The following is a 9,403-nucleotide window of genomic DNA, read 5'->3' as shown; positions in this document are numbered from 1 at the left end:
TTCTCTGTGTAACCTTGCTTGTCCTGGAACTTACTCTGTAGAGCAGGCTGGCCTCAAACTCTGTCTCTGCTTCCTGAGTGCTGGGATTAAAGGCATGTGCTACCACTGCCTGGCTCTTTTACTTACTATTATTATTGGTGTTTTGTTTTGTTTTTGAGACAGGGTCTCACTGTGTAGCTGTGGCTGGTCTGGAACTCTACACCAGGCTGACTTCAAATCACACAGATCCCTCCCGCTTCTGCTTCCTGAATGCTGAAATTAAAGGTGTGTTCCATCCTGCCTGGCCATAAAAATCTCATAGCCTTTTCAGACTCCTATCTACCTATTTATTCATTATAAAATAAAACATGATTTTTTTTTTAATTTGGTACACCCGATGCAGTGGGGAAACCTATCAGGATGCGGGGCTATTGGTTACTACAGAATATTGTTGCAATTTTACTACAGAATATTGTTACAATTTTACTACAGAATATTGTTACAATCCTCCTCAGACTGTGCTCTTCTGCCAAGTGTTGTTTTGGCCACACTGGAGTAGGTAACAACACCCAAAGTCATTTCTGCCTGACCTCTGGTCAGTTTCTCCGATTCTGCAAACTAATTCCATATCAGCTTGGATGAAATAAGATTAGTCAATATGGTTTAGTTCATTAAAGGTGATCATTGCTGCATTTGATTAGGTGTTTTGGAGAATTTGTATTATCCTTCTTCCTCACGGGGTTCAAGGTTAATTGCCAGCGGTCCGCGGAGGAAGTAACACTAAAGGATATTTCTTAATCCACCAGCACTAATAATTTGCATTTCTCAGAGTGCAGGATAAAGAGATTTTGCCCCGTGCTCCCTTCAGCGGCACAGACACTAACGCTGGAAGGGTACAGAGAAGATTAACATGGTCCCTGCACAGGATGACATGCAGATTCACGAAGCAGTCCAAGTTTTATCGCCAAGATGAACTTTCTACAGAAATTTTTTTTTTTTTTTTTTTTTTTTTTTTTTTTTTTGGTTTTTCGAGACAGGGTTTCTCTGTGGTTTTGGAGCCTGTCCTGGAACTCCCTTTGTAGACCAGGCTGGCCTCGAACTCACAGAGATCCGCCTGCCTCTGCCTCCCGAGAGCTGGGATTAAAGGCGTGCGCCACCACCGCCCGGCTAGAAATATTTCTTATATTTCTTTTTTTTCTTCAACTCATGTTTTATAATTGTGCACAAATGCTGTCAATTTTTCCGGTTCTATCATTGTTTAAATGTGTACTGTTGGGCTGGGCAATTGTCACTCAAGCCTTTGAGCCCAGCACGTGAGGCAGAGGCAGGAGAATCTCTGAGTTCTAGGTCAGCCTGGTCTACAAAGAAAGTTCTAGGGGCTGGAGAGATGGCTCAGAGGTTAAGAGCACTGGCTGTTCTTCCAGAGGTCCTGAGTTCAATTCCCAGTAACCACATGGTGACTCACAACCATCTATAATGAGATCTGGTGTCTTCTTCTGGTGTGCGGGTGTACAGGCAGGAGGAACACCATATACATAATAAATAAATAAATCTTAAAAAAAATAAAGAAGTTGAATTTCGTTAAAAAAGGAAATTTCTAGGAATTTCTAGAAATTTCTAGGAACTAGCTCTGTAGACCAGGCTGGTCTCGAAATTTCTAGGAAGTTCTAGAAATTTCTAGGAACTAGCTCTGTAGACCAGGCTGGTCTCAAACTCACAGAGATCTGCCTGCCTCTGCCTCCCGAGTGCTGGGATTAAAGGCGTGCGCCACCATCACCCGGCTGGAGTCCATTTTTTAACTTTCAAATGGAACTTTGCAACATCCTTAGTCATCAGAGAAATGCAAATCAAAACAACTCTGAGATTCCATCTTACACCTGTAAGAATGGCCAAAATCAAAAATACTGATGACAACTTTTTTTTTAAAAAATATTTATTTATTATGTATACAATATTCTGTCTGTGTGTTTGCCTGATAGCCAGAAGAGGGCACCAGACCCCGTTACAGATGGTTGTGAGGCACCATGTGGTTGCTGGGAATTGAACTCAGGACCTTTGGAAGAGCAGGCAATGCTCTTAACCTCTGAGCCATCTCTCCAGCCCCTACTGATGACAACTTATGCTGGAGAGGTTGTGGGGAAAAGGGAACACTTCTGCATTGCTGGTGGGAATGCAAGCTGGTACAACCCCTTTGGATGTCAGTGTGGCAATTTCTCAGAAAATTAGGAAACAACCTTCCTCAAGACCCAGTAATACCATTTTTGGTATATATCCAAAGGATGCTCAACTGTGCTACAAGGACATGTGCTCAGCTGTGTTCATAGCAGCATTGTTTGTCATAACCAGAACCTGGAAACAACCTAAATGTTCCTCAACTGAAGAATGGATAAAGAAAATGTGGTACATTTACACAATGGAGGACTACACAGCAGAAAAAAATAACAACAGCTTGAATTTTGCAGGAAAATGGATGGAACTAGAAAATATTATTTTGAGTGAGGTAACCCAGACACAGAAAGACAATTATCACATGTACTCACTCATAGGTGGTTTTTAAAAATAAAGCAAAGAAAGCCAGCCTACAAACCACAATCCCAGAGAACTTAGACAACAATGAGATCACTAAGAGAGACTTACATAGATCTAATCTACATGTGAAGTAGAAAGTAGAAAAAGACAAGATCTCCTGAGTAATTGGGAGCATGGGGACCTTGGAGGAGGATTGAAGAGAGGAGGGGGAGTCAGAGAGGGGAGCAGAGAAAAATGTAGAGCTCAATAAATATGAATAAAAAATGTATTAAAAAACAAAACAAAGCAAAAAAAAAAAAAAAACAAATGGAACTTGTCTTAATTATTGCCATAAAGAGACACCATTGAAAGGGTCCAGGAATAAGAATATAAAAATGTAGACTCCAGAAATAGGAATGTAAAAATAAGGAAATATAAAGTTTTAAGCCTATGAGAATGAGAACAGACTGTCTTCTCAGATGGCTTTCTCAGTAGGTTAAGGATTAACTATTAACAGTGGGTTACTTCACTTTACAACCCATAGCTCTGTTCACAAGGCCAAAGCATATCTCTGCAGACTGAGAGCTAGCCTACAGATATGAGCTGAGTCAACTTTTAGGAAATAGATATACAGCCTCTGGGTTACGCATTATCCCTGCTATGTGAAACTGGCAGCCTCAAAGGGAAGGCACAGGGCTTCAGTAAACACCACCTGGAATACCAAGGAAGGCAATAGGTTAAACACAAACATTAGGTTAACTGGAAAATGAAGATTGTAAAGTAAGGCAATCTATGTCTGAGTTTTACCTTGAGATTGTATGAAAAGCTTTTTGCTATCTTCTAAGTTCTGAGCCTAAGAACCAATTATTCTGATTTATTAACCTTCTGATATTACCAGCAGTCCCTTTTTCTGACTAATTGCTAAAAACACCCGTTTCCTTGCAATTAGTGACTTTCGCCGTACTCTCCTCTGGAACATATTTCATGATAGCTGCCTAGTTACCCATTGACATTAGAACCCACTCCCTCTTTCCCATTACCCTATATCTACCCTGTTTACTCCCCTAATAAACGAGACTTGATCCGAATCCTGTCCCGTCTCCATCCCTGGTGTCTCTTGTCCCTTTCAGCTCTCACTCCTCCCCTTAGGGTCTCCGCTGACTGACCTGCGGGTTGGGACAAGATTGTAAAAATTCCTTTTTCAGCCGGGCGGTGGTGGCGCACGCCTTTAATCCCAGCACTTGGGAGGCAGAGGCAGGTGGATCTCTGTGAGTTCGAGACCAGCCTGGTCTACAGAGCTAGTTCCAGGACAGGCTCCAAAACCACAGAGAAACCCTGTCTCGAAAAACCAAAAAAAAAAAAAAAAAAAAAAAATTCCTTTTTCAGACCTAATGCTTGGTGTCCGTACTATAAAAAGGTGGATTCAGAAACCGGCCTTTTGCCACAGCCTAACAAACACCACCTCTGGCTGTGGTCTCAGCTAGCTGATGAGCTTCTGTGCCCCGCGGTGTTTTTCTCTTTTCTTTTTTTCTTTTTAAGTTTTCTTCTGGTTTTCTTGAAATCTGGTTTCTTAAATAAAGTTTGCTTCTGGTTTATTAGACTTTGGTGGTCTGTCCCCATCTTTGTGTGACCCCCCCTGGACCCAACAGCCATGACCATGTCAACTCTTACAAAGAAAAACATTTGTTAGGGTGGTTTACAGTTCAGAGGTTCGGTCCACTATTGTTATGATGGGACAAGGCAGCATGCAGGCAGACATGGTGCTGGAGAGGAAGCTGAGAGTTCTCCATCTTTCACAGGTAACAGGAAGTGGTCTGAGACGCTAAGCATAGCTAGAGCATATATGGGACCTCAGTCCCCACCCCAGAGTGACACACTTCCTCCAGCAAGGCCATACCCATGCCAACAAAGTCACACCTCCTAATAGTGTCACTTCCTATGAGCTTATGAGGGCCAATTATATTTAAACTACCACAGGCCTAAAGGGAATAGAACTCCTTGTTATATGTATTTTTGCCTTCCCAGTGGCAGATAACATCAGGATTGAATCTTATAAGGGCTGGAAGTACGGCTCAGTGGTTAAGAACATCTGAGTTTGATTTACAGCACCCATAGCAAGAGGCTTGCAACTGCCTGTAACTCCATCCCAAGGGGGATACAACACCTCTGTCCTCTGCAGGTACCTACACACACATATGCATACCAACGTGTACACATAGACACACGTATACATAAATATATATATATATATTCTGAGATGGGATTTCTCTGTGTAACAGTCCTGGTTGTCCTGGAATTCACTTCATACACCAGGCTGGCCTCAAACTTACTGAGATCCGACTACCTCTGCCTCTCCAGTACTGGGATCAAAGGTATGTACCACCATGCCTGACTCCGGCTTTGGTTTTTATTTATTTATTTTTTTTATTTTTTATTTTTTATTTTTTAAAATATTTATTTATTTATTTATTATGTATACAATATTCTGTCTGTGTGTATGTCTGCAGGCCAGAAGAAGGCACCAGACCTCATTACAGATGGTTGTGAGCCACCACGTGGTTGCCGGGAATTGAACTCAGGACCTTTGGAAGAGCAGGCAATGCTCTTAACCACTGAGCCATCTCTCCAGCCCCCGGCTTTGGTTTTTAAAGATTGGCAGTTCTGCTGGAGAGATGGCTCAGAGGTTAAGAGCATTGCTGCTCTTCCAAAGGTCCTGAGTTCAATTCCCAGCAACCACATGGTGGCCCACAACCATCTGTAATGAGGTCTGGTGCCCTCTTCGGGCCTGCAGGCATACACACAGACAGAATATTGTATACATAATAAATAAATAAATAAATAAATATAAAGATTGGCAGTTCTGAGATTTCTCTGAGTGACCTACATCTAGAAGAGCACAACGGATTTGAACAGGAACATTTTTTTCTGGAGAACTGGAAGAATCTGATTCTAAACATGATAATGCGTGAATTATTACAAGCAATAGGCTTGACAAGTGCTCACATTGTGCTTCGCTGACATAAGGCGAGAGGAGCGCAGAGAAGAAAGGGACCAAGGTGCCCCATAGGAAACAAGAGTGGTGACTCATAGCACATAACTCTCAACCAATTCTAGCTAAGGACATCAGTGCTGCTTCGTCACCCAGGGTAACTCCCTGGGACTCTCACAAATGCTTAGGAATTCAATAGTGCTTGATATAGCTTCTTGGCCATGCCTGATTCTCAGCTATACAAAGGTGGTAATCCGATTCTTAAATTACAGAATTATTAATTCAATAAAATCAAATGAGTTCCATTCTGGTTAGTTAGGGCTCCAGCTTGCTGATTCAATCCTGGAAGGATCTGTATGGGAGCCTAGTGGAATGCTAAGAAGTGTGGCTGCCCCTTATGCTGGACACAGAAGAGGGACACCCTGCCTACAGTGCAGTGCCCCTGAACAAGAAATCTCCAGACCAAGACACAAGCTGGCTCCTCCGGGAGCTCTAACACACAGTTCTCATCTCTCCTGACGCTAGACCACAGAAACACAGGAAGTTTCCATGGCCCAGAGTGATCCCTTCTGCCTGCGCTGCAGAACTCTCTTCTCAAGACTGCCTTTCTGTCCCATCTATTCTTCCGTTTTCCGCTGCTGCTGGAGACCGAGCTTTGCCTTTGTGCTCGCCCTAGATTCCTCGTTCTGAAGGCATGTTTAGGGAGAGATATTATTCATCCCCGCTCCGCCGGGAAAGAAGCCCATGCATCCTGCTGCTGCTGGAGAGAGTGAGGTCTAGAATTAATCCCTCTCCTTGCTCCACTTTCTCCCAGCTGGCTAAATCAAGCGATCATCCTAAAAGGGAATTTCAGGCTATTTGTGACTCCCTACCTCCACCGCACTGCACACACGCTGTGTTTAGGGAGAGAGGCCAAAGCCCTTTGGATCAGAGTAATCTGTTTCTAACCCACTTCCACTCTCAGAGATTACTTTTAGGGGGAGGGGAGGGTAAGGGAGAGGGAAAGAGAACTAAATCTCTGTGCTTTAGTGTGAGGAGGAAACTTCAGAGGCGCCCTTGAGGGCTGTAGGCGTGGAGAGTCCACCTGGGAGCTCCCTCCCTTCCCCAGGGTCCACAGGCTGGAAAGGCAGAGCCTGAAGTAAGGTTTGGCACTAACAGGCGCTGAATGAAAGAGTGGAAATTTCATAGCCTGTGGGCAGATGAAGGTAAACGCTGTCCCTGCTTGTATCTCCAAGTTTCCCGTCTTTATATGCTCAAGTTATGGGTAGTGTCAACCCATCAACTAGTAAGTGTGGTGCGGTGAGAAAGCGCTCTAGGGGCCGGGCGATGGTGGCGCACGCCTTTAATCCCAGCACTCGGGAGGCAGAGGCACGAGGATCTCTGTGAGTTCGAGACCAGCCTGGTCTACAGAGCTAGTTCCAGGACAGGCTCCAAAGTCACAGAGGAAACCCTGTCTCGAAAAACCAAAAAAAGCCGGGCGGTGGCACACGCCTTTAATCCCAGCACTTGGGAGGCAGAGGCAGGAGGATCTCTGTGAGTTCGAGACCAGCCTGGTCTACAGAGCTAGTTCCAGGACAGACTCCAAAGTTACAGAGAAACCCTGTCTCGAAAAACCAAAAACCAAAAAAAAAAAAAAAAAAAAAAAGCGCTCTAGGGACAAAGAAACATGCTCCCCCCCCTTGCTGGCTTTCTCGTTTACCCTGTGGCTTTACACGAGTCACTTTGTATCTCTGATCACTAGTTAGTCCTCAGTAAAAGGGGGGAGGGGGGAAGTCTCTCTCATGAATCCTAAAAGCCCGGTTTCCCAAGTAACATAGATCGCCTTCCTATTTATAAAACACAAAGACCAGATCCCCGGAGGGTTACCAGCATGACTCTTCTGCGGACCTTGTGTGATATCTCTGGTGCTTACCACACATTTTCTCTAACCTGTACTCCATCCTCCACACCCATAGAGAGCTCCAACACCCAAATATACTTTCCCGAACACGGCATTCTTTTGAGATGCTCTTGGCGAGCTTCATGTGTGAATGCGGGAAACTTCCACTAGAGGGCACCAGGGCTGCACTGGGATCTCAGATCACAAGCCCGGTGCAATTCAGGACCTTTCAGTCTCTGCGCTGGGAAGTACAGAGCTCTCTTTTTAGTGCTCATCACCTCATTTGCTCTTTACTGAGCTTAAAAAATAGCCTTAAAAAGCCTCCACTATTTTGACATCATTTTAGGTTGATTTGATCTCAACTCAAACGCGGCTTAGTATGGCGGAATCCATGGGGGTTCCGGCAACCGATACAGACCTTGTGGTAGGATTTCCAAATTCGATGAGCAAATTGCTTAAACCTGCTGTGGCCCCATACCCTTGGGTGAAATGGGAATTGCAAAACTGACCTCACTGAGTGATAGCATAGGGATCGCGTGACCTACTGGGGTTATTTAAGTGCTAGAGAATTTTGACCTACTGCAGATGGGGAATCGTGGGGTTATAATATATAGGTCTGCAGGAGTGCAGAGCCCCTCTTGCCATTTTATCCTCCAGCCTTACAGTTTTGAGGCCGATGCTGCTGGTGGCTCGGCTCATCCCTCGGTGACTCTCATCACACCGCAGCCTAAGAGTGCTGCTCCTCCGTCCTTTATCTTGGTTTTTAGGGAGGTAAGTTACTTCCAGCTCACGCCTTCATGAAAACCCTCTCTTATTCTTTTACTCTGCCCTGTGTTTCCCGAATGCCACATTCCCACCCGGCGCTGCTCTTTCCTCTCCCTCTCAGGGCTTCTCCGTTCACTTCGGGAGACTCCTAGACCAGGGAAGGTTTGCGAAGGGGGAGGAACAGCGTGCTCAGGGCTTGCGTGTCAGTAGACACGTTACAGCTGCAGGGCAACCCAGGGTGAAGCCACAGGGCAGAGGCCGCAGGGCAGGCAGCTGACAGGCCCGCCCCTTGGCTTCTGCCATCACTGTCCCACCCCAGAGTTTTCCTGGCCCAAGCGGGAGAAGTTGGTACCAAGCCCTGGAGCCCTGACTCATTCTCCGTCCTAGCTGGGTGCTTCTCAGTCATATCTCTCAGACAATCTCTCCAGGGTTCCTCTGCGCTAGCCACGTGCCTGTGTCATCTCAAACAGGAAATGCCGAAGAAGAGGAAACAGATCACCTACTCACTTCATTCCTATCTGGGGACCCTAACAGCAAACATGAACTTTATGGTACTGGTGGTTATAAACTGAACAATCCCATCCTCTATTGCTACTTGAAGGAACTAGATATTTTGCATATTTCTTTTAAATAATTGAAACAATTGTCCCTAAAGTTATCAAGAAAAAAAGACACTGTTCAGGAGAAGCGGGAGGGGAACATGGGACCAGGAAGTGACACAGTGACTCAGGGCCTTATCTAGGGACATAATTCAGGTCTCCCAACCCAACTCTAAATTCCATTCTTCTCCACCGAGTTACTCACAGACCACAGTGATATCCTGAGCCTTCTGAACTTCATAAAATTGTTCTTTTTTCTTTTTCTTTTTCATTTATTTATTTATTTATTTATTTATTTATTTTGTTTTTCGAGACAGGGTTTCTCTGTGGCCTTGGAGCCTGTCCTGGAAGTCGCTCTTGTAGATCAGGTTGGCCTCGAACTCCCAGAGATCTGCCTGCCCCTGCCTCCTAAGTGTTGGGATTAAAGGCATGCGCCACCACCGCCTGGCTAATATTGTTCTTATGTTGCCAAATTAAGTCTTGTGGATTCAACAGAAAATCAGTTGTCTTATGCTTCCTGACGTAGTTTGTCCTTTGGCTGTTTGTCCCGTGCAATGTGTGAGACAGACGTCTGCTGAGCTGACACCTACACAGGTGATCCATACACTCGGAGTCCTGGAAGATGCAAAGAAGACTGGTGTGCACTCCTCCATCCTGAGGTGACATCTTAAAGATTGGGGATTG

General features: G+C 44.9%; 1 non-coding gene across 1 annotated transcript; it reads left to right on the top strand.

The window, feature by feature from the left end:
- Positions 1-834: 834 nt before the first annotated feature.
- On the top strand, positions 835-940 carry LOC130878832 (U6 spliceosomal RNA). The gene has a single exon (XR_009057458.1). It is a non-coding gene; the product is annotated as a U6 spliceosomal RNA (small nuclear RNA).
- The last annotated feature ends 8,463 nt before the right edge of the window (positions 941-9,403 follow it).

Source organism: Chionomys nivalis, chromosome 7 (assembly GCF_950005125.1).
Source record: "Chionomys nivalis chromosome 7, mChiNiv1.1, whole genome shotgun sequence".
Lineage (NCBI taxonomy): Eukaryota > Metazoa > Chordata > Mammalia > Rodentia > Cricetidae > Chionomys > Chionomys nivalis.
Note: the sequence above shows the minus strand (reverse complement) of the source record. Positions and strands in the feature narration are given on the sequence as shown.